Source organism: Macaca mulatta, chromosome 3, assembly GCF_049350105.2.
Source record: "Macaca mulatta isolate MMU2019108-1 chromosome 3, T2T-MMU8v2.0, whole genome shotgun sequence".
Classification (NCBI taxonomy): Eukaryota; Metazoa; Chordata; class Mammalia; order Primates; family Cercopithecidae; genus Macaca; species Macaca mulatta.
The window spans coordinates 173,544,780-173,570,157 of NC_133408.1; the positions used below are offsets into that span (position 1 = coordinate 173,544,780).

The following is a 25,378-nucleotide window of genomic DNA, read 5'->3' on the forward strand; positions in this document are numbered from 1 at the left end:
TTTCTTGTAAATTTGATTGAGTTCTTTATAGGTTCTAGATATTAGCCCTTTGTCAGATGAGTAGATTGCAAAAATTTTCTCCCATTCTGTAGGTTGCCTGTACACTCTGATGGTAGTTTCTTTTGCTGTGCAGAAGCTCTTTAGTTTAATTAGGTCCCATTTGTCAATTTTGGCTTTTGTTGCCATTGCTTTTGGTGTTTTAGACATGAAGTCCTTGCCCATGCCTATGTCCTGAATGATATTCCTAGGTTTTCTTCTAAGGTTTTATGGTATTAGGTCTAACATTTAAGTCTCTAATCCATCTTGAATTAATTTTCATATAAGGAGTAAGGAAAGAATCCAGTTTCAGCTTTCTACTTATGGCTGTTTATATGCTGGATTACATTTATTGATTTGCGTATGTGGAACCAGCCTTGCATCCCAGGGATGAAGCCCACTTGATCATGGTGGATAAGCTTTTTGATGTGCTGCTGGATTCGGTTTGCCAGTATTTTATTGAGGATTTTTGCACCGATGTTCATCAGGGATATTGGTCTAAAATTCTCTCTTTTTTTTTTTTTTTTTTTGTATCTCTGTCAGGCTTTGGTATCAGGATGATGTTGGCCTCGTAAAATGAGTTAGGGAGGATTCCCTGTTTTTCTATTGATTGGAATACTTTCAGAAGGAATGGTACCAACTCCTCCTTGTATCTCTGGTGGAATTCGGCTGTGAATCCTTCTGGTCCTGGACTTTTTTTGGTTGGTAGGCTATTAATTATTGCCTCAATTTCAGAGCCTGCTATTGGTCTGTTCAGGGATTCAACTTCTTCCTGGTTTAGTCTTGGGAGAGTGTAAGTGTCCAGGAAATTATCCATTTCTTCTAGGTTTTCTAGTTTATTTGCATAGAGGTGTTTATAGTATTCTCTGATGGTAGTTTGTATTTCTGTGGGGTTGGTGGTGATATCCCCTTTATCATTTTTTATTGCGTCTATTTGATTCTTCTCTCTTTTCTTCTTTATTAGTCTTGCTAGCAGTCTATCAATCTTGTTGATCTTTTCAAAAAACCAGCTCCTGGATTCATTGATTTTTTTGGAGGGTTTTTTATGTCTCTATCTCCTTCAGTTCTGCTCTGATCTTAGTTATTTCTTGCCTTCTGCTAGCTCTTGAATGTGTTTGCTCTTGCTTCTTTAGCTCTTTTAATTGTGATGTTAGGGTGTCAATTTTAGATCTTTCCTGCTTTCTCTTATGGGCATTTAGTGCTATAAATTTCCCTCTACACACTGCTTTAAATGTGTCCCAGAGATTCTGGTATGTTGTATCTTTGTTCTCATTGGTTTCAGAGAACATCTTTATTTCTGCCTTCTTTTCGTTGTGTACCCAGTAGTCATTTGGGAGCAGGTTGTTCAGTTTCCATGTAGTTGAGCGGTTTTGATTGAGTTTCTTAGTCCTGAGTTCTAGTTTGATTGCACTGTGGTCTGAGAGACACTTTGTTATAATTTCCGTTCTTTTACATTTGCTGAGGAGTGCTTTACTTCCAACTATATGGTCAATTTTGGAATAAGTGTGATGTGGTGCTGAGAAGAATATATATTCTGTTGATTTGGGGTGGAGAGTTCTGTAGATGTCTATTAGGTCCGCTTGGTGCAGAGTTGAGTTCAATTCCTGGATATCCTTGTTGACTTTCTGCCTCATTGATCTGTCTAATGTTGACAGTGGGGTGTTAAAGTCTCCCATTATTATTGTATGGGAGTCTAAGTCTCTTTGTAGGTCTCTGAGGACTTGCTTTATGAATCTGAGTGGTCCTGTATTGGGCACATATATATTTAGGATAGTTAACTCTTCCTGATAAATTGATCCCTTTACCATTATGTAATGGCCTTTTTTGTCTCTTTTGATCTATGATGGTTTAAAGTGTGTTTTATCAGAGACTGGGATTGCAACCCCTGCTTTTTGTTTGTTTTCCATTTGCTTGGTAGATCTTCCTCCATCCCTTTATTTTGAGCCTATGTGTGTCTCTGCATGTGAGATGGGTCTCCTGAATACAGCAAACTGATGGGTATTGACTCTTTATCCAATTTGCCAGTCTGTGTCTTTTAAATGGACCATTTAGTCCATTTACATTTAAGGTTAATATTGTTATGTGTGAACCTGATCCTGTCATTATGATATTAGCTGGTTATTTTGCTCACTAGTTGATGCAGTTTCTTCCTAGCATCGATGGACTTTACATTTTGACATGTTTTTGCAGTGGCTGGTACCTGTTGTTCCTTTCCATGTTTAGTACTTCCTTCAGGATCTCTTGTAGGGCAGGCCTAGTGGTGACAAAATCTCTAAGCATTTGCTTGTCTGTAAAGGATTTTATTTCTCCTTCACTTATGAAACTTAGTTTCGCTGGATATGAAATTCTGGGTTGAAAATTCTTGTCTTTCGGAATGTTGAATATTGGCCCCCACTCTCTTCTGGCTTGGAGAGTTTCTGCCGAGAGATCTGCTGTTAGTCTGATGGACTTCCCTTTGTGTGTAACCCAGCCTTTCTCTCTGGCTGCCCTTAACATTTTTTCCTTCATTTCAACTTTGGTAAATCTGACAATTATGTGTCTTGGAGTTGCTCTTCTGGCAGAGTATCTTTGTGGCGTTCTCTGTATTTCCTGAATTTGAATGTTGGCCTGCCTTACTAGGTTGGGGGGGTTCTCCTGGATGATATCCTGCAGAGTGTTTTCCAACTTGGTTCCATTTTCCCAGTCACTTTCAGGCACACCAATCAGACATAGATTTGGTCTTTTCACATAATCCCATATTTCTTGGAGGCTTTGTTCATTTCTTTTTACTCTTTTTTCTCTACACTTGTCTTCTTGCTTCATTTCATTCATTTGATCTTCAATCGCTGATACTCTTTCTTCCAGTTGATCGAGTCGGTTACTGAAGTTTGTGCATTTGTCACGTAGTTCTTGTGTTATGGTTTTCATCTCTGTCAGTTCTTTTAAGGTCTTCTCTGCATTGATTATTCTAGTTATCCATTCATCCATTCTTTTTTCAAGGTTTTTAGTTTCTTTGCACTGGTTACGTAGTTCCCCCTTTAGCTCTGGAAGTTTGATCGACTGAAGCCTTCTTCTCTCAACTTGTCAAAGTCATTCTCCGTCCAGCTTTGTTCTGTTGCTGGCGATGAGGTGCGTTTCTTTGGAGGGGGACATGTGCTCTGATTTTTTGAATTTCCAGCTTTTCTGCACTGCTTTTTTCCCATCTTTGTGATTTTATCTGCCTCTGGTCTTTGATGATGGTGACATACTGATGGGGTTTTGGTGTGGGTGTCCTTTCTATTTGTTAGTTTTCCTTCTAACAGTCAGGACCGTCAGCTGTAGGTCTGTTGGAGTTTGCTTGAGGTCCACTCCAAACCCTGTTTGCCTGGGTATCAGCAGCAGAGGCTGCAGAAGATAGAATATTGCTGAACAGCGAGTGTTGCTGTCTGATTCTTGCTCTGGAAGCTTCGTCTCAGGGTGTACCCTGCCATGTGAGGTGTGAGGTGTTGGTCTGTACCTAGTGGGGAATGTCTCCCAGTTAGGCTACTCAGGGGTCAGGGACCCACTTGAGCAGGCAGTCTGTCTGTTCTCGGATCTCAACCTCTGTGCTGGGAGATCCACTGCTGTCTTCAAAGCTGTCAGACAGGGGCATTTTCCTCTCCCGAGGTTTCTGCTGCCTTTTTTTTAAGCTATGCCCTGTCCCCAGAGGAGAAGTCTACAGAGGCAGGCCAGCCTCCTTGAGCTGTGGTGGGCTCCACCCAATTCGAGCTTCCTGGTGGCTTCGTTTACCTACTTAAGCCTCAACAATGGCGGGCTCCCCTCCCCTAGCCTCGCTGCTGCCTTGCAGTTAGATCTCAGACTGCTGTGCTAGCAATGAGGGAGGCTCCGTGGGCATGGGACCCTCTGGGCCAGGTGTGGGATATAATCTCCTGGTGTGCCATTTGCTAAGACCCTTGGTAAAGCACAGTATTAGGATGAGAGTTACCCGATTTTCCAGCTGTTGTGTGTCTCAATTTCCTTTGCCTAGGAAAAGGAATTCCCTCCCCCCTTACGCTTCCCAGGTTAGGCGATGCCTTGCCCTGCTTCAGCTCTCCCTAGTTGGGCTGCACCCACGGACCAGCGCCATCTGTCCGACACGCCCCAGTGAGATGAACCTGGTACCTGAGTTGAAAATGCAGAAATCACCTGTCTTCTGTGTCGCTCACACTGGGAGCTGGAGGCTGGAGCTGTTCCTATTTGGCCATCTTGGGTGCGCCGCCTGATTTGTTTTCCTTTAATGATCAGTCATGCTTAGCATTTTTTCATATGCTTCTTGGCCACATGTATATGTTATTTCAAAAAAGTATCTGTTCATGTCCTTTGCCCACTTCTTAATGGGGTTGATTTTTGCTTGTAAATTTGTTTCAGTTCCTAATAGATGCTAGATATTAGACCTTTGTTGAATGCATAGTTTGCAAATATTTTTTCCCATAATGTAGGTTGTCTGTTTACTCTGTTGATAGTTTCTTTTGCTATGCAGAATCTCTTTAGTTTAATTAGGTTCCATTTGTTGATTTTTGTTTTCATCACAATTGCTTCGTCATGAAATCTTTTCCAGGTCCTATGTCCAGAATGGTATTTCCTAGGTTATTTTCCAGGGTTTTTATAGTTTTAGGTTTTATATTTAAGTCTTTAATCCATCTTGAGTTGATTTTTGTGTATGGTATAAATAAGGAAGGGGTCCAGTTTCAATCTAATACACATGGCTAGCCAGTTATCCCAGCACCATTTATTGAATAGGGAGTCCATTCAATAAATGAACAAATTTCTTCATTGCTCATTTTTGTGGATTTTGTCAATCAATCAGATGGTTGTAGATTTGCAGCATTATTTCTGCTCTCTAATAGGGCTCTCATTCTGTTCTATTCATCTGTGTGTCTGTTTTTGTACCAGTACCATGCTGTTTTGGTTCCTATAGTCTTGTAGTATAGTTTGAAGTTGGGTAATGTGATGCATCCAGCTTTGTTCCTTTTGCTTAGGATTGCCTTGACTATTTGGGCTCTTTTGTGGTTTCATATGAATTTTTAAATAGTTTTTTTTTTCTAATTCTGTGGAAAATGTCATTGGTAGTTTGATAGGAATAGCACTGAATCTGTAAATTGCTTTGGGCAGTATGGCATTTCAACAATATTGATTCTTCCTATCCATGAGCATGGAATGTTTTTCTGTTTGTTTATGTCATCTCTGATTTCTTTGTGCAGTGTTTTGTGACTCTCATCGTAGAGATCCTTTACCTCCCTAGTTAGCTGTATTCCTAGGTATTGTATTCTTTTTGTGGCTATTGTGAATGGAATTGCGTTCTTGATTTGGCTCTCACCTTGGATATTGTTGGTGTATAGGAATGCTACTGATTTTTGTACATTGATTTTGTATCCTGAAACTTTTCCAGAGTTGCTTATCAGATCAAGGAGCTTTTGGGCAGAGACTAGAATTTTCTAGGAATAGAATCATAGCATCTGAAAACAGGAATAGTTTGACTTCCTGTCTTCCTATTTGGATATCTTTTTTTTTTTTTTTTTTTTTTGTCCGATTGCTTTGTCCAGGACTTCTGGTAATATGTTGAATTAGAGTGCTGAGAAAAGGCAGTTGGAGTGGTGAGAGAAGGCATTCTTTTCTTGCTTCAGTTTTCAAGGGGAAGGCTTCTAGCTTTGCTCATTCAGTATGATATTGGCTGTGGGTATGTCATAGATGGTTCATAATATTTTGAATTATGTTCCTTCACTGCCTACTTTCTTGAGGGTTTTTAACCTGAAGAGATGTTGAATTTTATTGACAGCCTTTTCTGCATCGATTGAGCTAATCATGTGGTTTTTGTTTTTAGTTCTGTTTATGTGATGAGCTCACATTTATTTATTTGTATAAGTTGAACCAACCCTGGATCCCAGGGATGAAACCTGCTTGATCATGGTGGAGTAGTATTTTGATGTGCTGCTGGATTCAGTTTGCTAGTATTTTGTTGAAGACCTTGGCATCTATATTTTATTAAGGATATTGGCCTTAAGTTTTTTTGTTGTTGTGTCTCTGCCAGGTTTTGGTATCAGAATGATTCTGGCCTCACAAAATGAGTTAGGGAGGAGTCCCTCCTTCTCAATTTTTTGGAATAGTTTCAGTAGAAATGGTACCAGCTCTTCTTTATATGTCTGGTAGAATTCAGCTCTGTCAAAATCCAATGACTACCTGAAATTATTTCTAATCTCTTTTACATTTGTACCCAACCTATTTAATTTCTTGGATTCTTCACTACTACCACACATTCCTTTTTTTTTTTTGAGACAGAGTCTTGCTCTGTCACCAGGCTGGGGTGCAGTGGCATGATCTCGGCTCACAGCAACCTCTGCCTCCCACATTCAAGGGATTCTCCTGCCTCAGCCTCCCAAGTAGCTGAGACTACAGGCAGGCACCACCACACCCAGCTAATTTTTGTATGTTTAGTAGAGATGTGGTTTCACCTTGTTGGCCAGGATGGTCTCGATCTCTTGATCTTGTGATCTGCCTGCCTCGGCCTCCCAAAGTGCTGGGATTGCACCTGCTTGACAATGGAGTACCTACTGCTCATTGTTCTTCTCATTGGCCATACCTCCCTACCATGCTTCTATAGGTAGAACAGCATCAAAGTATCATATGCCTCAAACTCTACTCAGGTGTTTGTAACCAAGCTTAGAATTCCCTTCACCAGCCCATTTCTGACTAAAAAGGAGGTCATTTCAGGCACTCTGAAACATGACCTGAAAACACCCGTGTCCACATTAAAACCACACTAGATTTTCTACTTTATAGCAAATTTCATTGTATCTAATATGAATTTTATTTGAAAGGGCCTTTGATTAACTCAAGCCTGAAGATCCAAAGTTATATCTTAACATTGAAATTTGTATGTATAAGTAGACTCTACATCCTGGGAACTTTGGGTTGTATTGCTTATGTGTTTTCTCTTTGTATGAAATAGAGTGAATAAACTATTGCCTATTTAGAAAGATGATATGGAAGCCTACTCTGACTAGGTAAACATGTGCTTTATGTTACTTTTCTAGTGCAAGAGCTGCAGTTGCATGATCCATGCACATACCATTGCCTGTTTTGTTTTACTACAAATGGCCCACTGGGAATACTCCCTTCAGTTAAGATGTACTGAGCACCCAGCATGGGCCAACTAGCATGATATGCAAGTTAGGAGTGTGTGTGTGTGTGTGTGTGTGTGTGTGTGTGTGTGTGTGTGTAAAATACAATATTATATATAATATCATATATATTTACTATATTTATATATATTCTTATATATACTAGATATATAAGATATATAAAAGAAATACAATGTTTGCCCATTATACTAACTGAAGATGTTTGTGAGTTAGACTCATCCCAAACTGTCCAGTATTTGGTTCTCTTAGAAAGTCCAAAAGCTTTTCATGTAACTTGGTAGGCTTTCTCCCTGACAGAAGCATTTCACATATGCCTACTGTAGCACGTCATTCCTGCCACATGTCTCAGCCATGGGCGTCTACCTCTCAGCTAGTGGAGTCTATCTTGATACCTGCTTGAAACTTAGTATAAACAAAACTCTATATACTTCATGTTGCATGCAGTGAGCTAAAGGAAGCTTTGCTCACTTTCACAGATTACAGGTTTATTTTATAATCATGCTGTGAACACAAGTCAGAGTAATCTGATTCTTTGCTGCAGTGGCATTAGACCACTGATAGCACACTCTCCTTTTTCAGGGAGAATGTTGTGTGTCTGGTTGACTGGATAAACTCTTCAATCTTACAGGATTTGAAAGAACATAAAAGGCAGGCATTTGCTTACTATAATAGAACAATGGACTTTGCAATGAATTCTGTAATAACTGCCTTTTAGTCCTCACTACCCTTCCCACACACAAGAATTTTATGCCCCCCAAAAAAAAAGTTAAACGTCACACTTATTTTATATCTCTGAAGTTGGTCTTCAATCAAGCAAAAAAATAGGGGATAAAGTGAAAGGGAATTTGAGAAAAGACGCTGCAAGAAGCAAGCTGAGACTAGAATTTCATAAAATCCATTTCTAGCCCTGTCAGCTGCCTGCCTCATTACCTTAGGCTTTCATATAATCTTTTAAGTATTTAGTTCAATCTTTCTACACAGTTATTTTTCTTCAGTTTCTTGTAACCTTCAAAAATGCTAATAGACATCACAGGCCAACCTGAAGTTAATCCAGTACCTTGTAACCACAGCCTTTTACCACCCTTAAGTGAGCTGTGTGTAGGTGGCATGCATCCCACAGTTGGTACTCTGGGCTTAGAGAGTCCTTGCATGCTATGTGGGTGGCGTTCATCCTGTAGTGTTCCTATGGGTTTAGGGAGTCCCTTTCCAGTACCCAGTCAGATATAGATTGTTCTCTATATGCTGGGCTAAAAGATTCCATACTTTTGTTTCTAGGAATTTAGGACCATTCAACTAAGATAATATGGTATAATGCAGGGACAAGCAATCTTTTTCTTCTTGGGCTCTGCAGTCTGTGTTGCAGTCACTCGTCTCTGCCTTTGTAGTGGGGAAGTAGCTGTAGACAACATATATATATGTGAATGCATGTGACTGTGTTCCAGTAAACTTCATTTACAAAAGTGGGTGGCAGGCCACATTTGGCCCTCAGGCCGTACTTTGCTGACTCCTGGTATGCGGACGAGATTGCTGGGTTTCAAGCTGAGGTTTCACATGGGGCTTGAGACCCGTATAATCACAGTGTGTTCTCAAATGGGTCTCATACTTTTGTATGTATTTGTAAAGTTCATGGTAATAGCACTTGCCATGCCTTCCTTAGAAAGTCACATGGCATGGGATAATTTAATTTTTAATTTTTGTTAACATTCTATAGACTTAAAAATTTTTTTATTTAACACATTATACATATTGATGGAGTGCAATTTGATGCTTAGCTATATAATCATTATGTTACATAATGATTAAGGTAGTTAGCATACCCATCACCTCATGCATTTATCATTTCTCTGTGGTGAGAATATTCAAAAGCTTCTCTTCTGGCTATTTTGCCATATACAATACCTTACTGTTAACCATAGTCACCCTACTGTGCAATAGAATAAAGAGCATAATTTAGATAAAGAAGATGTATTAACTATGATGTACTATGTAAACATAGACTTTTCCCCTAATAAGTATTATTAGCAGCAGCAAGGGCAATTTTTCTAGGGGAGAAGAGGATTAGGATTCACTTCTTTTATTTTTTTAATTTCTGTTGATTTTTTAGACTGAGTCTCGCTCTGTTCCCCAAACTGGAGTGTAGTGGCATGGTCTCTGCTCACTGCAACTTCTACCTCCTGAGTTCAGGCGATTCTCTTGCCTCTCAAGTAGCTGAGACGACATGCCCGTGCCACTATGCCCAGCTAATTTTTTGTGGGATTTTTTTGGTATTTTTAGTAAAGATGAGGTTTCACCATGTTAGCCAGGCTGGTCTCGGACTCCTGACCTCAGGTTATCGGCCCGCCTCGGGCTCCCAAAGTGTTGGGATTACAGGTGTGTGAGTCACTGTGCCTGGCTGGGTTAGGATTCTTTCTTTCTTTCCTTTATTTCCTTTCTGTCTTTCTTTCTTTTTTGGAGTTGGGGGTGGGGGATGGAGTTTCGCTCTTGTCGCCCAGGCTGAAGTGCAATGGCATGATCTCGGCTCACTGCAACTTTCTCCTCCCAGATTCAAGCAATTCTCCTGCCTCAGCCTCCTAAGTAGTTGGGGATTATAGGCGCCCGCCACCACACCCAGCTAACTTTTTTTTTTTTTTTTTTTTTTTTTTTAGTAGAGACGCAGTTTCACCATGTTGGCCAGGCTGGTCTCAAACTCCTGACCTCAGGTGATCCGCCTGCTTTGGCCTCTCAAAGTCTGGGATTACAGGCATGAGCCACCGCACCTGGCCCAGGAGTCACAGCTATCCCAGAATATCTTTGAACACAGGATTTAGTGACACAGCCACAACAAGCCCTGTGAGAGCCCCACACTGGGCGGTACACTGCACCTGGAAATGTGCGTGTGAATGTGATTCAGCAACAGATCACCTAGGAAAGGGAACAAATGTGAAAGGAGCCTTTTTGCCTGCGTGTACAGCTTCAGGAAGAACACGTAGGGGAAGAGGAGGATGCCCCCAGGGTCTGTAATATTTTTATATCAACTCCAGCAGTCAACGAGGTGATAGGTATTATAGCTGGTTTCCCTCCCATCTAAGTGTTCCCATGTGAAAATGTTCAACTTGCCAAGATTTGATACACTCAAGGGACATCATATTATGACTTTCCCAGTCTCTGAATCTTTAACACTAATGAAGCTAGCAGGCAAACATGTCTATAAGGACAACTGTGGAAGGTAATTGTATCTTAGATAGAATGGTATATTCTGTATAGCGCAGACCTTCTCACTGGTCTAGTTATTGTCCCTGAATGCATACATGGTATTTTCTTGGCCCCTTACTGTTCCACAACTCTTCCCCCTCTACCTGAAATATCTTTCATACTTTCCTTCAGCTGTCAGATCTTATCCATAAATACATCTCATCCCTTCTCTGGGATCTAAAATGTTCTCATTTTCTAAATTTTAATAGCTTGTCTGGAGCATCATTTAAAATTACAGTTTACTCATTTTATTATTATCTTTTCACATCTTCTCAATGAGATTAGAAATTTGGGGACATCAGGACATTTCTAGTTCAGTTCTGCATCTCTCTCAGAACCTCGCATGTGGTAGGTTGTTCAGTACATATTTATTGAGTAATAATATGTTTAAGCAAAAGTATATACAGTTTTGTTATAGGAGAGCCCTTCTTAATCCAAGAATACTAGAATACAGAAATCTTGTTTGATAGCTTTTACATGTTAATGGAGGCCTCATCTGTTTTAACCTGATGCCTTTGGAAGAAATGTACAGTTTTTCTAAGAAAATTCATTATATATAATTTTCATCATACAGCTATAATAGATGCTAATAACCCCAAGAGCATAAAGAGACTGGGTGCAGTGACTCACCCCTGTAATCCCAGTGATATGGGAGGTGGTAGGACTGCTTGAGGCCAGGAGTTTGAGACCAGCCTGGGCAGCATAGCAAGACCTCCATCTCTACAAAGAAAATAAATTAGCTGGGCATGGTGGCACACGCCTACAGTCTGAGCTACTCGGGAGGTTGAGGTGGGAGGATTGTTTGAACCCAAGAGTTTGAGATTACAGTGAGCTATGATTGTGCCATTGTGCTCCAGCCTGGTGATAGATCAAGATCCTGTCTCTTAAATTAAAAAATAAAAAAAGTTTAAGGAGTAGTGAAATATGTAATAAGATAACTGGGAAGTGAAACATTTTGAGTATTACCATTGTTTTTAATAAATTTTATTTAATTGTACACTTATATAGTTTTTAATGATGGCTGTGTTTAATAACTGACTCGTGAAAGTCCTAAAACTTTAACAGTCCACGCTTAGGAGCCAAAAGAGCCAGCTCCAGCACATCGCTATTCTTACCACAATTTATTATAGTGGCTGATTTCATTTTCTCTCTCTTTCCCTAAATAATGAACTTCCTGAAAGCAGCGATGTCTTTTTGCTCACCATTGAATCTCTAATGCCTAACACGTAGTAGGAGGTACTCAGGTATTAGCTGACTGAATCAATCCAATCGTTTGCATTCTTACCAAATTAATACAACTTAAAACAAAGGAAAAAGATTTCTTGTCTAAAAATCACATTTCATTTTCTTTCTTTTGGTCAGCTTTAACAATATACTATAAACGTTCATCCCTAAGCACTTCAGCATATGAAATATTAATGTTTTCAATATCATCCAAGTAAGTGTATCTGAGTTATTCATGGCCATAATGTTCACAGAAACAACTCTCAATGTAAATATGTTCAGGAACTATTTTTCAGTAGAATGTCAATTTCTTTCAGCTGCGTGTGTTCTTCTAAACCAACAAAACACTGCCAATTCCTGTGATATGTAGATTATTTGTCTTTATAACATTGCAGAAAATTGAAAATTTTTCTCTGGGTGCTGTATCTTTTCCACATTTTTAGCCTAGAGCTTTGGCACTGACCTGAATGTAGAAATAGGAATTCTAGTATTTTTGCATTTTAGGGCATTCTAAGGAGAAAAGAAATTATCTCCCTCTAGTATAGGCTACCATTTCCCAAAATATATTCCTTGGGATCCAGCCCTGTGGGATGTTAATAGGTACTGTATGAAAACTGATTCATTTCCAAATAGGTTTGGAAAAAATTGGTTCAGTATTAAATAAGTTTGTTTTTTGTTTTTTCTTTCCTTTTTTTTTTTTAATGGTAGCACATCACCAAAGGGGATATAGTATATAGTATTTCCCAAATGATTTTTTTTTTCCACAAGAATGTCACAGGGACCTAATATTCCATTTCTCTTTGACAAATGCTGTATTTATGTATGAACAGTCTTATAGAATCATACGTTCAGACATGAGAGGGCTTAAAGGTTATCTAGGTTACCCCACACACACACCCATGTCAAAATCCATTTTATATCACTCCGACAGATGGTCATCCAGCCTCTGCTGAATACAGACCATAGCAGGAAACTTCCCATCCCAAAAGTCATTCCAATCCATGGCTGGCCTCCTTTCCTTTTTTAACAAAGATTTTCCTTATAATTGAACCAAAAATCTGTTTCCCTGTAACTTACTCGTTCCTTCTAGTTTTGCCATCTGGAATATTGGCAAAACAAGTTTGCTTTCTTTTCTGCAAGATGACTATAATGTTTCCTGTTCACCTTCTCTTCTTCAGATTGACTATTCCTAGCTTATTCAACTCTTCCTCATATGAGGAAGTTTCTAGAATTCTCAACATCCTGGTTACTTTCCCCTGGAAAACGTCCAGTGTCCCTCTCAAAACAAGATAACTAGAATTAAACACAGTCTGCTATGATCTGTCAAGCACACATGTTTAACTTTTTATTCAACATATACTTCTGGAGCCACTGTTCTCCTTTGGGCACTATTCTAGAGTCTGGGAATACAGCAGACAAGAAGACAGGCAAGGTCGGATATTTCATGGAGCTTCTAGTCTTGTAGTGGAAAAATCAAGTAAATGGCAGGAAACACAGAAATAAGCAAGATGGTCTCTGGTAGTCAAAAATGTTACAAAGAAAATAAGACCAGATAATATGATAGAAAATATTTGCAGAGAGGTGGTATTTTTTAATTTTGTTTATAAATAGAGACAGGGCCCAGCTGGTCTTAAACTCCTGGGCTCAACCCGTCTTCCTGTCTTGGCCTCCCAGAGTGCTGGGACTACAAGTGTGAGCCACTGGCCCGGCCAGGGTGGCGTGTTTTGATTAGTGGTGAGGGAAGGCATCTCAGAACGTGCCATTTGAACTGTTCCTGAATAATACAAAGGAACCAGGAAGCGAATGAAGGTCTGTGGACAGCGCATTCCAGCCAGAGGGAGTGGTACATGGCAGGCTCTATGGTGAACATGAGTCTTGTCAAAGAAAGAGAGGTCATGTGCAAAGTAGAGCAAGAGAAGGGAAGAGTCACTTCAGCAACATTGGAGAGGAAGGCAGCAGCCAGCATATTTAAGGCATCAAAGCTGTGTTACCATGGCTCAGGTAAGTATAGGTTGTAAGCATAGTAGGTGGCCATTGGAAGATTTTAAGCAGGAGAGTGTCAGAAACTTCAACAGTTCATTCCAGTTGATTTGATCTTCCCATGAGTCATCATGCTACATTATACTGCTGTTAGTCCAACCCAAGATTTTTGGTTGTTGCCATTGTTTTTCTAAGAACCTAGTCAAACTTCTCATACAAACTTATTATTGGCAAATTAAAATCCCCAGATCTTTTAAGATTTTCTTATAATCTTGACAAAGCCAGTAATTTGGAATCTCAGTGAAAAACATTTGTTGCTCTTAAATTTTATAATTTTGTTCTTATGCCTTGTCAGAATAATGGTCAATACTGACTTTGTCATTAGTAATACTAGAGCATTCTCAGCTTTTGGGTTTTATTAAGTTTAATAAATAAATTTTTTATTCAAAGTTGGCAATAAAGTCATTGTATAGAGCCTTTTTTTTTTTTTTTTTTTTTTTGGAGACGGAGTCTTGCTCTGTCGCCCAGGCTGGAGTGCAATGGTGCGATCTCTGCTCACCGCAACCTCTGCCTCCCGAGTTCAAGCCATTCTTCTGCCTCAGCCTCCCGAGTAGCTGGGATTACATGTATAGGTCATTTCTAAGGACTGTAGTCTGTTACAAGCATCCCTTTAGTTGAAAGAATCCATTAAGCAACCTTTTCTCAATATAGCTTTTCAACCACCTGCTAATATTTGACTACATGAATTTTCATTTCCCCATATTTTTCTGCAAGGATAGCCCATGAGATAATTCAACACATATAGACTGCTTAGTCTGCTAATCCTATAGGAAAAGAAAAGAAAATTAACATAATATCTAGGTGAATGTATAATGGCTCTTAGTTAACATTTCTTTGTCTAAATATTCATAACCCAAGGGATGATTGAAATTTAATCAATAATTTCTAAAATCCTTTCCCCCGCTTTTAAAAAATAACCATAGCATTTCCCTGACTCCTGTCTTTGGGATGGAGATTGGGGAACAAGTAAAAGCTTATAGAGTCTTGTTTGATTAAAAAACAAAAAACAAAAAACAAAAAAAAAAAACATTTTTTTCTAAGGGAAAGGAATAGCAACATTTGCTGCCACTTAAAATCCATCCTTAAAATCACACAAAGCACATTTATTGAGTACTTTCACAATGATCTAGGGACCAGAGTAACAAAAAACAAAACAATAAATAAATACACAATCGGGCATCTCTGCTCTCAAGTATTCCTTGAAGGCCTGGCAGAATCTGACATGGATTAAGTTACTGGAAGCTGGATTTAGTCAATTACCTGTCTTTTTGCTTCTAATGTTCAGAATCCAGTAAATGGCTGTAGCCTAAGGTAGAGAAGTACCAGTTAAGTGCATTTTGACTGTGGTTTAAGCAATCGAGGTCGTCTCCGGCTTCTTTGGAACAATGCCATTCTTTAGCATGACATGGAGGATAACTATGTGCTTATTCACTAGATGGAACACCTGCTTTGTGTAGCTGGCTGGGCTCTGTTACCATCTGTTTCTTTGTTTCTTTCTGTCTCTCTCTCTCCCTCTTTCTCCCTCTTTGTCTCTCTCTCTCTCTCTCTCTCTCACACACACACACACACACACACTTTTTAGAGAGATGGAGAGAGGGTCTCATTATGTTGCCCAGGCTAGTCTTGAACTTGTAGGCTCAAGCAATCCTCCCACCTCAACCTCTTGAGTAGCTGAGACTACAGCGATGCACCACTGCAGCTGGTTTCAATATTCATATTGTCAATATCTCATCCATGTTTTTGACCGTCGCCACCTCTGTCTATTTTATGGGGAAAGAAAATCTTTCTTTGCCCTAATATCTAAGTAGCTTAGGCACACCTGAGAACTGGGGAACTATTCCCAACCATTGCCAGTGGGGAGACATCCTGCTTCAGTTTGATACAGTTAGCCAGTGTTTATTGAGTCCTTCCCCATGCTCATGTTTGTATTCATCTCTGAGGAGTGTCTCTATAGTGATCCTATTCTAGAATCATTTCCCTTCTCTTCTGGACAGATTAAAACCGAGAAGAACTTGCTGGTTCCTGTGAACTGAGCAGCCTGTTTGTACTGTGCCCTCATTCCAAGTGCATTCTTTGACTGGCATATTTGTGGGCACAGAGTATTCATGAACAAGGTTTCAGCAGTTTACAGTCCCTGGGGTGGGGGGTGAGTCAAAAACATTGATTCTGTTTCCATTTGCCTTCTGGAGGCAGAGTGTTTAACCTCCAAGTGGATGTGGTGCCCGGAGGAAACAGCCTCAGCCAGGAGCTGGCAGGCAGCTGCCTCATCGGGGCATCAGTGTGCACAGGGAGAGGGAGTGTGTCAAAAGGTCCAGCCCATTTGGCTGCGGGAAGAGGCCTCATAATAACACATCAGTAGCATCACTTTACATGTGCCTCTGCAGACGCTAGTTGTCCAGCTCCCTGTTCCTCAGGGTGAGGCTGGGGTAGAGCTGGGAATGAGAATGACGGACTCCAGGGCCCTACCTTCGAGACCGAGGATGGTGTTCCCTCGCATGTGCTTGCCACCTCTTATTGGTCTCCCGATTCCTAGGGAATTTTCTTTAGCATTCTTCTCAACTGGGCTCAGCTGTTAAAAGAGCGCGTGCGCACCCACCCACCCACACACACACACACACACAATTTTAATCCTGTGCTTCACATGCTGTGAAGCTAAAGAAGAGTGCAAGAGGAAAGCAGCTTACATCAGATCTGACAGTCTTACTGATCGTTGCTGATAAAAACTGGCAAAGGGAAAAGTAATCGGAGCCTCGGGAATTCAATTCACTCCTTTAATCCACTCAGCAGATATTTTATTTTTAAAACACAAGTGCAGCCATCAGCAAAATTGAGAGGCTGTGTGGGACCTCAAGGCACTTTAGACTTTTGAGCCCTCTTAACTCCCACTCTAGCCCTACCTTCAAATAGCCCCTCTTCGCCATTTCATCTGCTTGGGTGTATCCTTCTCACCATCCCTTTTCCTTACTCCCCAGAAACCAATTTAAAAAAAAAAAAAAAAAAGAACTTGGCTGTTGGCATTAATTAAAGGGAAGACACCTTATGATCTAGATCATCAGCTAGAGACTTGTGCAGTATATTTTCCCTACTTTTTATGATTCTCTTATTGTCTTCATGTCTTTCCCATTTGCAGCAAGTAGATGACACAGTGCTGCCCTCTAGCTGATTATGGGATTATAATGACTTCTCTATTCCTAAGGCTTTTTTTTTTTTTTTTTTTTAATCAGCAGAGAAGTGGACAGTTGTTTTTCATGTATGGCTTACCCCAGACAATGAGTAGAGCACCTCTGCTGCTTTATACTCTCTCAGTCCTCTGGAACCAACCTTCCTGGAATAATCTAATAATCTAAACCGGAAAACCAACTTAGTTCCACAGCGGATTTCAGCTGTTCCTCTACACTACAGCAGGTACCCTGTCAGATTTCTTCTATCGAGAAATGAAAAGATGTACACACGCCCATGTCTGTATGTCTTCCATTTATCAGGCAGGCAGGATTGACTATCTCAATTCAAAAGATATCAGCACATTTGGAGGTACGTGGCTTTTATTCTAGGACCCTGGGATTCATATTTTAGCCTATAACCTTCAAATCTCCAGATTCATTTTCTCCACCCTAAGTGCCTATATAGTGACGTAATAGCACTGTTAACATAATAATAGAATGATCAATGATTTTGAAAAACATAGTGTGTACCTTTCTCTTTGGGAGGAGGGTAAAAGCAACTACTGATAAGAAAGTAAGCCTTAGCCAGCTCTCCACAATCCATCTGCCAGTCAAAGCAGTTAACCTTATATACCCCTTCCCACTCAAGAAAGTTAGTGAACAGTTATTACATGGCTGCAATAATTATCTGTAAGTGTTATATCTACAGATGTAGACTGTGTCTGTCTACAGGGAAGGCACTGATTTTAAGCCTGGTTTGGCACCTGGTTTTAAGCCTTTGGCTTTATCAACCATGTACATAGGTTGTCACCCATATAAACAGGTCGTATCCCTCACCATCCTGAGCCTTGATTTTCTTACCTGTCATCTGAGATAGTTACTTCACAGAATTGCCAGGAAGGTTAAAAGATCTAGAACACGTAAAAGCACTTTGTCAAACACTACATGCATATTAATTGTAAGAAACTGCCCTGTGTCATTAAAAGAGCATGGACTTTAGAATTAGACGTGGGATCAGATTCCAGACCTGCTCCTCACTAGCTATGTGGCCTTTCACAGGAAGCCTAACTTCCTCGAGCCTTAGCTATAAAACGGAAGTAATACCAATTTACAACACCAATATGGGGATTCAGTCAGTAACGTGTTTAAAAGAAGGTAAGTCCTACATAGATTTAGGTTATTGGTGCCATTGTAAGTGGGAAAATAATATGTGTGATGCTTTAGTGAGTTGTGAGGGAGCATCCAAATGGCTAAGCACCTGGAGCACACTGCCTGGGCGTGATCCCTGACACTGCTATTTACTAACATTGTGGTGTCACTTTTTTTGAAATTGTTTATTTACTTCTCTGTCACTCACAAGTCTGAATTCCTTGAGTATAGAGAGATTGTCTTCTCACTGTGTATGCAGCTCCTTCCTAGTGGAGTATCCAACATGTAGTAGATAGAGAAAGTGTGTTGAATGAATAAATGTGTGATTTTTATCATCTTCCATACCTTTTATACTATGGTACCTCTTAGATATCATTTATACTTATAAAAATAACTATGAATTGGAATTGGTAGGGCAATGGCCAATTAGTGTAGCTCATAGGAGATCCAGATGCTTCATTCTGCATCTCTAGGTTTCTTGATGCCTCTTGGGCACTGCTTGATAGGTTCTTATCTAAAGCCGTAAATGCAATGGAGAAACAGAACCCTTTAAAAAATATTACCTCCACTTAACCTCCCTGGATGATTCTCTTAGTGTCACTTCACCAACCGGAACCCTCTGTGGCCGGCGGCGCCTCTGCTTGAGTTTCACTCATGCCCGTCGGGCTTGTTCTGTCCCCCTTGGCCTGCCAGGCTGTGCTTGGCTTATGCTCCCAACCCAGACCCATGCCCACTGAGGGCAAGCCAGGCATGGAGCAGCAAGGGGTGTGTGCACGAGTGAGCGTGGAGTCCAGCCAGTGCGCAAAGCCAGACACACCAGCTACTGCGGCAGGGCAGGCAGCTCCAGGCTCCGTGCAAGCCTACAGCTGGACTAGGCATACCACAAGCTTCTCCTGTGGGTGCCAGCATCTGGATGAGGGGAATGCGGTGACACCTGAAAACTCGGAGATGCCAGCAACTGCAGAGCCCCAAGGGGTGGGTGTGGGGGCACTCTGCAGCTCTCTGGTTTCCACCACCCACAGCTTGGCGAATGGGGGGTAGGAGGGAGGCGTGTTTTTGCCTCATTCAGTCCCACTGCCTCACTCTGGCCCACGGCTCCCAGGCTGCCCTGGCCCCATTGCTGCTTCCCGTCACATGGGGTAGCCACCCAACACCAGCGAAGGGTAGGAAGGCTATAGTGTTACAGCTCTGGCTTGGGGAATCCTGAGGTCTGGGCCTCCAGAAGGGTCGCCAGTGTTTACTCCCACAGTCTCATGAACAGGAGCATGTCATTGCCCGCAGCTCAGCGATCTGGCCAGGAAAGTGTTACAGCCCTTTTCGAGCCCACCATTCGGTGTGTTCTGAATTCTTGTCCAGCATCCAGGAAGAATGAGTTTCCACAAACAACTGGAGGGTAAGCAAGGCAGAGAAGAATTTTATTGAGCCACAGAACAGCTCTCAGCAGAGAGGAGACCCAAAGTGAGTAGCCCTTACCTGCAGGCGGGCAGTCTTCACATATGGGTGAGTCTGGGGTTTTTTATGGACTCAGAATAGAGGAAGTGTGTGCTGATTGGCTCATGGGTGGGAGGAAGTGTGTGCTGATTGGTCCATGGGTGGACCTGGAAAAAGCACCTTTGGATTGACCGGAAGGCATTAAGTTAGTTCTCACTCTGGGTAATGGATTCTCCCCGAGACTGGCAGCCTGGTTTTCAGGCTTCCCGCTGTATTTGGCTTGAAGGTCAGGTATCACCAGGGACCTGCCCCTTCTTGCCTAGGAATTTGCCTCCTGCTGCTATCATTAGTAACCTTGGACTAAACAGACATAATTTTATTGGAAACTTGTTGAGGATGGAGACCTGGTGGTGTGCAGGTGCTCATCAAATGTTGATTCTGAAATGGAATGGTGTTCTGTTCAGTTTCCAAACGTCAGACTTTTCCTGTGCTTTTACCCCATGGTAGTTAATCCAAACCCTATAGTATCAAATTATTTTCAAATTAGTCAAATCAGTGTTACAGTCTGAGGTACTTCTATGCTTCATCTGTTCTGAACAGCAAGTGGCATCTTGTTGCAGTTTGCTATCCAATCCCAAGATGCATTTCAAATTCCAGGTGCCTGTTCTGTGACAGCCGTCCACCCTGGCAGGTCTCTTTTTTGCCATCTTTTGTAGCATCCTCTTGGTATTTGACTTTTCTCCCCTCCCTCAAAACTTTGCAGAACCCCACCCAGTGGCACCAATTTGTTTTTCAAAAACCTTATTCTACTTGTCTCATTGTTTCTTTTCGGTAGAGTTAAATCTACAACCACTGCTTGTGCATCTTCGTTTTTCCAAGCAGCCATTAGAGGCAAATGGCACCACAGCTCCTGCTACATTTCAAGCTCATGTCCCAGAGGTGGCAAGACAGAACATCAATCTTCAGTGCCACCTGGCTCCCTGATAAGCCTTTTGTTTCATGTGTGGCTATGTTGTCAGTAGCTTCACGCCCTCTCTTCCCACTACCTCACCTAGAGAGCTTTTCTGAATATGACAACCATCTGAAGACGAATTATCTCCTCGCAAAGTTAATTTCTGTTTCTCAGCAGGGAGCCACTGGTTCCCGCTGGGCTGGAAAGTGCTGCTGTTTGGTTAATGGATGAGTGTCTCTTGGATCCTGGTACCCACACTGGAACTACTGCAGCGCCTGGCTTTCCATTTGCTTTAATTTCCTACTTGCAGCTGGTGTTAGGAGACCTAAATGGATTTATTCACGGAATAGTGGCTTACAGTCATTAGCACTGGGAGGAAATCATATTGAAGACAAGGACTAGAGAGCTGCTTTCATGCCATCCTTGAACACTTAGGACAGTTTGGTTGGTTGGTTGATTGGTTTTGGCTTTTTTAGAGAGCAAATTCACAAAATCCTTCTAGAGATAGAACAAAAGGCCTAACATAAAACGTTTATTTCTGACTTTTAAGAGTTAGAAAAAAAACAAGTTTTTTTTTTTAATGTCTTCAGTGTACAGAATGGTGAAGATAAAATAAGATGCTGGTTAAAAATTGCTCTGAGCACTTGTAGGTGTAATAGGGCTGCTATTGTTTGGTATGCTGAAGCTCTTTACAGTGCGGGAAATTTTGTCACAAAGATTTGTGCTGTCTTCTATAAAGCAGAGCCAGCTGCAGACCAGAAAACTCCAACTCATAGAACATCTGGAATGTTTGTTTCTATTCATTATGAAATTGCCACCTTTGTAGGTCAAACAAGGTCAAATGGTGGCAATTTCCTACTATTCGACCTATGCAGTTTTGTTTTTAGATGAAATTCTGAAAGCCAAGAGAGCACCATAGGTATGTTTCCTGTCTCTGAAAAAATCCGAAGCCTGTGGGCCAATGCCTGTGTGTCCTTGAGAGGAGCCCAGTTCTAAGCTGTTAACTGTGAATCTGAAATGTGCCTCAGAATTGCTATGCTAGGGGAACATCTGGTCACACAGACTGGCTAATGTCGGACAGCTCGGTCTGCCTTTCTCCGCCTGGTTTTCCACAGCATTTCTACATATTACACTGTCAAGCTAACAGAGCATGAGAGAACATCAAACTAAAAGTTCCGAGGAAGAAAGTACAAGTGCAAGCAATTCCTCATGCCTACAAAGTGCCACTGACAAGGAAAAACTTTAACACTGGTCACTCCAGAGATGGCAGTGTGTGAAAGGGAAGAAAGGACTATGGAAAAGAAAAAGAAATCTTTTCCCCCCTTACAGCTGCTGTGTGACTTTGGGCAAATATTTTCATATCTACTAGTTCTGATTTATTTTAGAGAAATGTTGTTGAATTGAAGAGAATCAAATAGCTAAATACCACATATACAGCCAACACACACATAAGTGCTTAATAGATGTTACTTCTTTTTCCTCTTTACTTTCAGTTTTCAAACATGGGGTTTAAATGCTTTAATTTAAACCCATGAAATAATAATAATAATAATAATAATAATACCCTTTGCAAAACCCTCTAAACCTTTAAAAGCACTTCCACATACATGCATGATGTCATGGTCTACCTAATCCTACCTTAATCCTAAATTAATATGTATAATCTCAACATGTATTTGTTTGTTTCTCTATATATGACTAGAAATAATCCAAGCACTTAGGCCAAACCCAACTGCTACCTTTCCCCTCACATTCTGAGAGAATGCTTGCTTTTACATTCTTACCCCTTCACTTTTCTCTGTTGAGAATGCCCTTCTACCCATCCAGATATATCCAAATACTACTGACTCAGCTGCCACCTCCTTCACAAAACAACCTCAATCAGCTGAAAGTAACTAAACTGTTCTCAAGTCAAAAGGGAAGAGAGGCATGTGAAGAGAAGATTCCTTCAACACTGACCTGTGCTTTAACAGTCAACGCTGACCTGTGCTTTAACTAAGTCAGAGAAGAGAACCCCAAGGGTTTTCAGGAAATGAGGAGAAGCTACAATAGGGCCAGAAACAGTGGTTCTTAAATTTGGGTGCATGAGAATTGCCTGCAGACCTTGTTTAAAAATGGAAAAACTACCTATTAGGTACTATGCTAATTATCTGGGTGGTAAAATAATCTGTACACCAGACCCCTGTGACATGCAGTTTCCCTACATGACACACCTGCACATGTGCCCCTGAACCTAGAATAAACGTTTAAGAAATAAATACAATTTAAAAATAAAAACAGAAACGGAAACTCCGGGGCACCACCCCACAGATTCTGATTCTCTACATCTGGAGCGGGGATCAGGAATCCACCTTTTTTTTTTTTTTTTTTTTTTTGCGACAGAGACTTCCTCTGTCGTCCAGGCTGGAGTGCAGTGGTGTGATCTCAGCTCACTGCAACCTCTGCCTCCTGGGTTCAAGTGATTCTCCTGCCTCAGCCTCCTGAGTAGCTGGGATTACAGGAGCCCGCCACCAGGCCTGGCTAATTTTTGTATTTTTAGTAGAGACAGGGTTTCACCATATTGGCCAGGCTGGTCTCGAACTCCTGATCTCAAGTGATTCACCTGCGTGGGCCTCCCAGAGTGCTGGGATTACAGGCGTAAGCCACCTTGTCTGGCTAGGAATCCCCAGTGTTAACAAGCACCCAGGGTGATTCCGCTGAAGGTGTTTCCTGGACTTGCTTTGAGAAACACTGGTTTAGAGGACAGGTGCCTTTCATACCGAGGTAAGGCATGGTACAGAAGGTAAAGCTGGGAATGTTAAAGGGATGCTTTCACAGTTTCATGTGAGATCAAGCCCATTTTTCTCTGGTGATTACACATAAAAGTCATGAGACAAGGTACTTAGCAGTTGTGTATGTAGCTTTAGAAGCAATCCCATAAAGGTTTATATCAGCACTGGCTCATATGGTTCATATCTTTAGTTTTTTTTTTTTTTTAATTTTACATTTTTCATTAAAAAGAGCTTTATTCGAGGTCAGGCACGGTGGCTCACACCTGTAATCCCAGCACTTTGGGAGGCTGAGGTGGGTGGATCACGCCAGGAGTTCGAGACTAGCCTGGCCAACATGGTGAAACCCCGTGTCTACTAAAAATACAAAAAAATTAGCCAAGTTGGTGGCACACCTGTAATCCCAGCTACTCAGGAGGCTGAGGCAGGAGAATCACTTGAACCCAGGAGGCGGAGGTTGCAGTGAGCTGAGATCACGCCATTGCACTCCAGCCTCAGTGACAGAACAAGACTCCGTCTCAGGGGGCAGGGGGGAATAAAAAGAACCTCATTCCCAGAGGCTTCATTAATTAAGGCATTTTATTTTGGGGTTTGAGCGATTGATTGACTGACTAAAGTACTAGTTACAACAGAAAGGATGGCCTTTAGTTAAACAAAAATCATTGCTTTCCAGCTGTGAAACTGATGGCCATTGCTAAGATTTTTAGGATGTCTACAAGAAGTCAAAGTTGCTCTTTAAGCTATAGATACATACATACTACATACATATATGTGCATACATACATATTTCTTTTTAAAACTGAGGTAGTTATTATGTAGGGAAAACATTTTTCTAAAATTTTTTTGTTATGTTTACATTTGGTTATGTGACAGATTTATGTTTACAGTCAGAAATTATACCAGAGCAAATATATGTGAGTAAAACCATTTGAAAATTAACATCTAAAGCATAATTATCAGTGTGAGAATCTCTGAGTTATCACATGGATCCATTAATCAGAATTATTAGGGTTCGTACGTAAGTGTACTATTTGTTAACATGGGTAAAAGCTATAATGATAACTATAAAATAATTATAAACCTTACTGATGTTATAATATCTTTGGGTAATTAAATATATTCTTTATCAAAAAATATTGAACATACAGATGCCATCATGGGGAGATCCGCACAATTTTTTTCATTAAAAAGAAATCATTGGAGCATAACAGAAAATGAAAACCAGACCAAGCTCTGACTATGAACACTGCCATTGCAGGGCTATGGGGGAACGGTAGTCTTTCCATATGGGTGCTGGATCAACTAGATATCCAAATGAATTGTAAAAATTTGGAAAGATAAAATAGAATATATTTATGACTTGCAATTAGGCAAATATGCAATGGAATATTATAACAATGAAAAATAATAAACTATGACTAAATGCCACAATGTGGAGAAATCTCATAGACATAATAATAAACCAAAAAAAAAAAAAAAAAAGGAGATGCAGTAACCATATACTGTGGCATTTCATTATATAAAGTTCAAGAACAGGTCAAAGGAATCACAGGGATAGAAGTCAGAGCAGGGGTTACCTTTGGGCAGGAATAGTGACTGGGAGAGTCCAGGGAGAGAGGCTTCTGGAGTGCTGGCAGTGTTCTCCATCTTGATTTAGGTGGTGGTTATATGGGTGATTTCACTTTGTAAAAGTTTATTGTGCTCTATACTTACAATTTATGCACTTTGCACTTTTCTGTTTATATATTTTCTTTCACTTAAACATATTGCCAAGAAAATCAAGGCTGTATTAGAGGATGCTGTTTAGTTTGGAATGGCTTTCTTGCTTAGAAAAACTTCCTGCTTTGCAGCTCTGCACTAGTGACTGACAGTTGTGACATTCAGTAGTTCTATTACAACCTACTGACCAAACAGAGCTTTGAGCAAACAGATTTCACAAAAGGCAGTGGGTGGCCATTGGGTTGTTTGTTTTCTGCTTGTATCTGCTTAGGGTGACATTAGCAGCAGTAATAAGTATATCTTCCGATGTTGATTCTGGAATTTGTTATTTGTCGGCTTATTCTCATCATCATCATCAGTTCTTTTGTTGATTGCTGACCATGTCTGTGCTGTAATCTCTGATGGCTAATTTGCATAAATAACTGTGCTAAAATAAAATAGCACAGAGCTTTGTGTGTCCACTGTAGTTTTTGTTTACAGGTACTGAAACTTGATTTGACTAGGCCCACTCATTTATATTTGGAAATTGAT

At 40.7% G+C, this 25,378-nt stretch overlaps 1 protein-coding gene and 1 long non-coding RNA gene across 8 annotated transcripts in view; both read left to right on the plus strand.

Annotated features, from left to right (window-relative positions):
• Positions 1 to 25,378, plus strand: part of EXOC4 (exocyst complex component 4) — an 815,224-nt gene that overhangs the window by 593,389 nt on the left and 196,457 nt on the right. The gene's annotated exons all lie outside the window — the stretch shown is intronic.
• Positions 547 to 13,156, plus strand: LOC144339970 (uncharacterized). The gene is made up of 2 exons (XR_013415603.1): positions 547 to 1,930; positions 11,082 to 13,156. It is a non-coding gene; the product is annotated as an uncharacterized LOC144339970 (long non-coding RNA).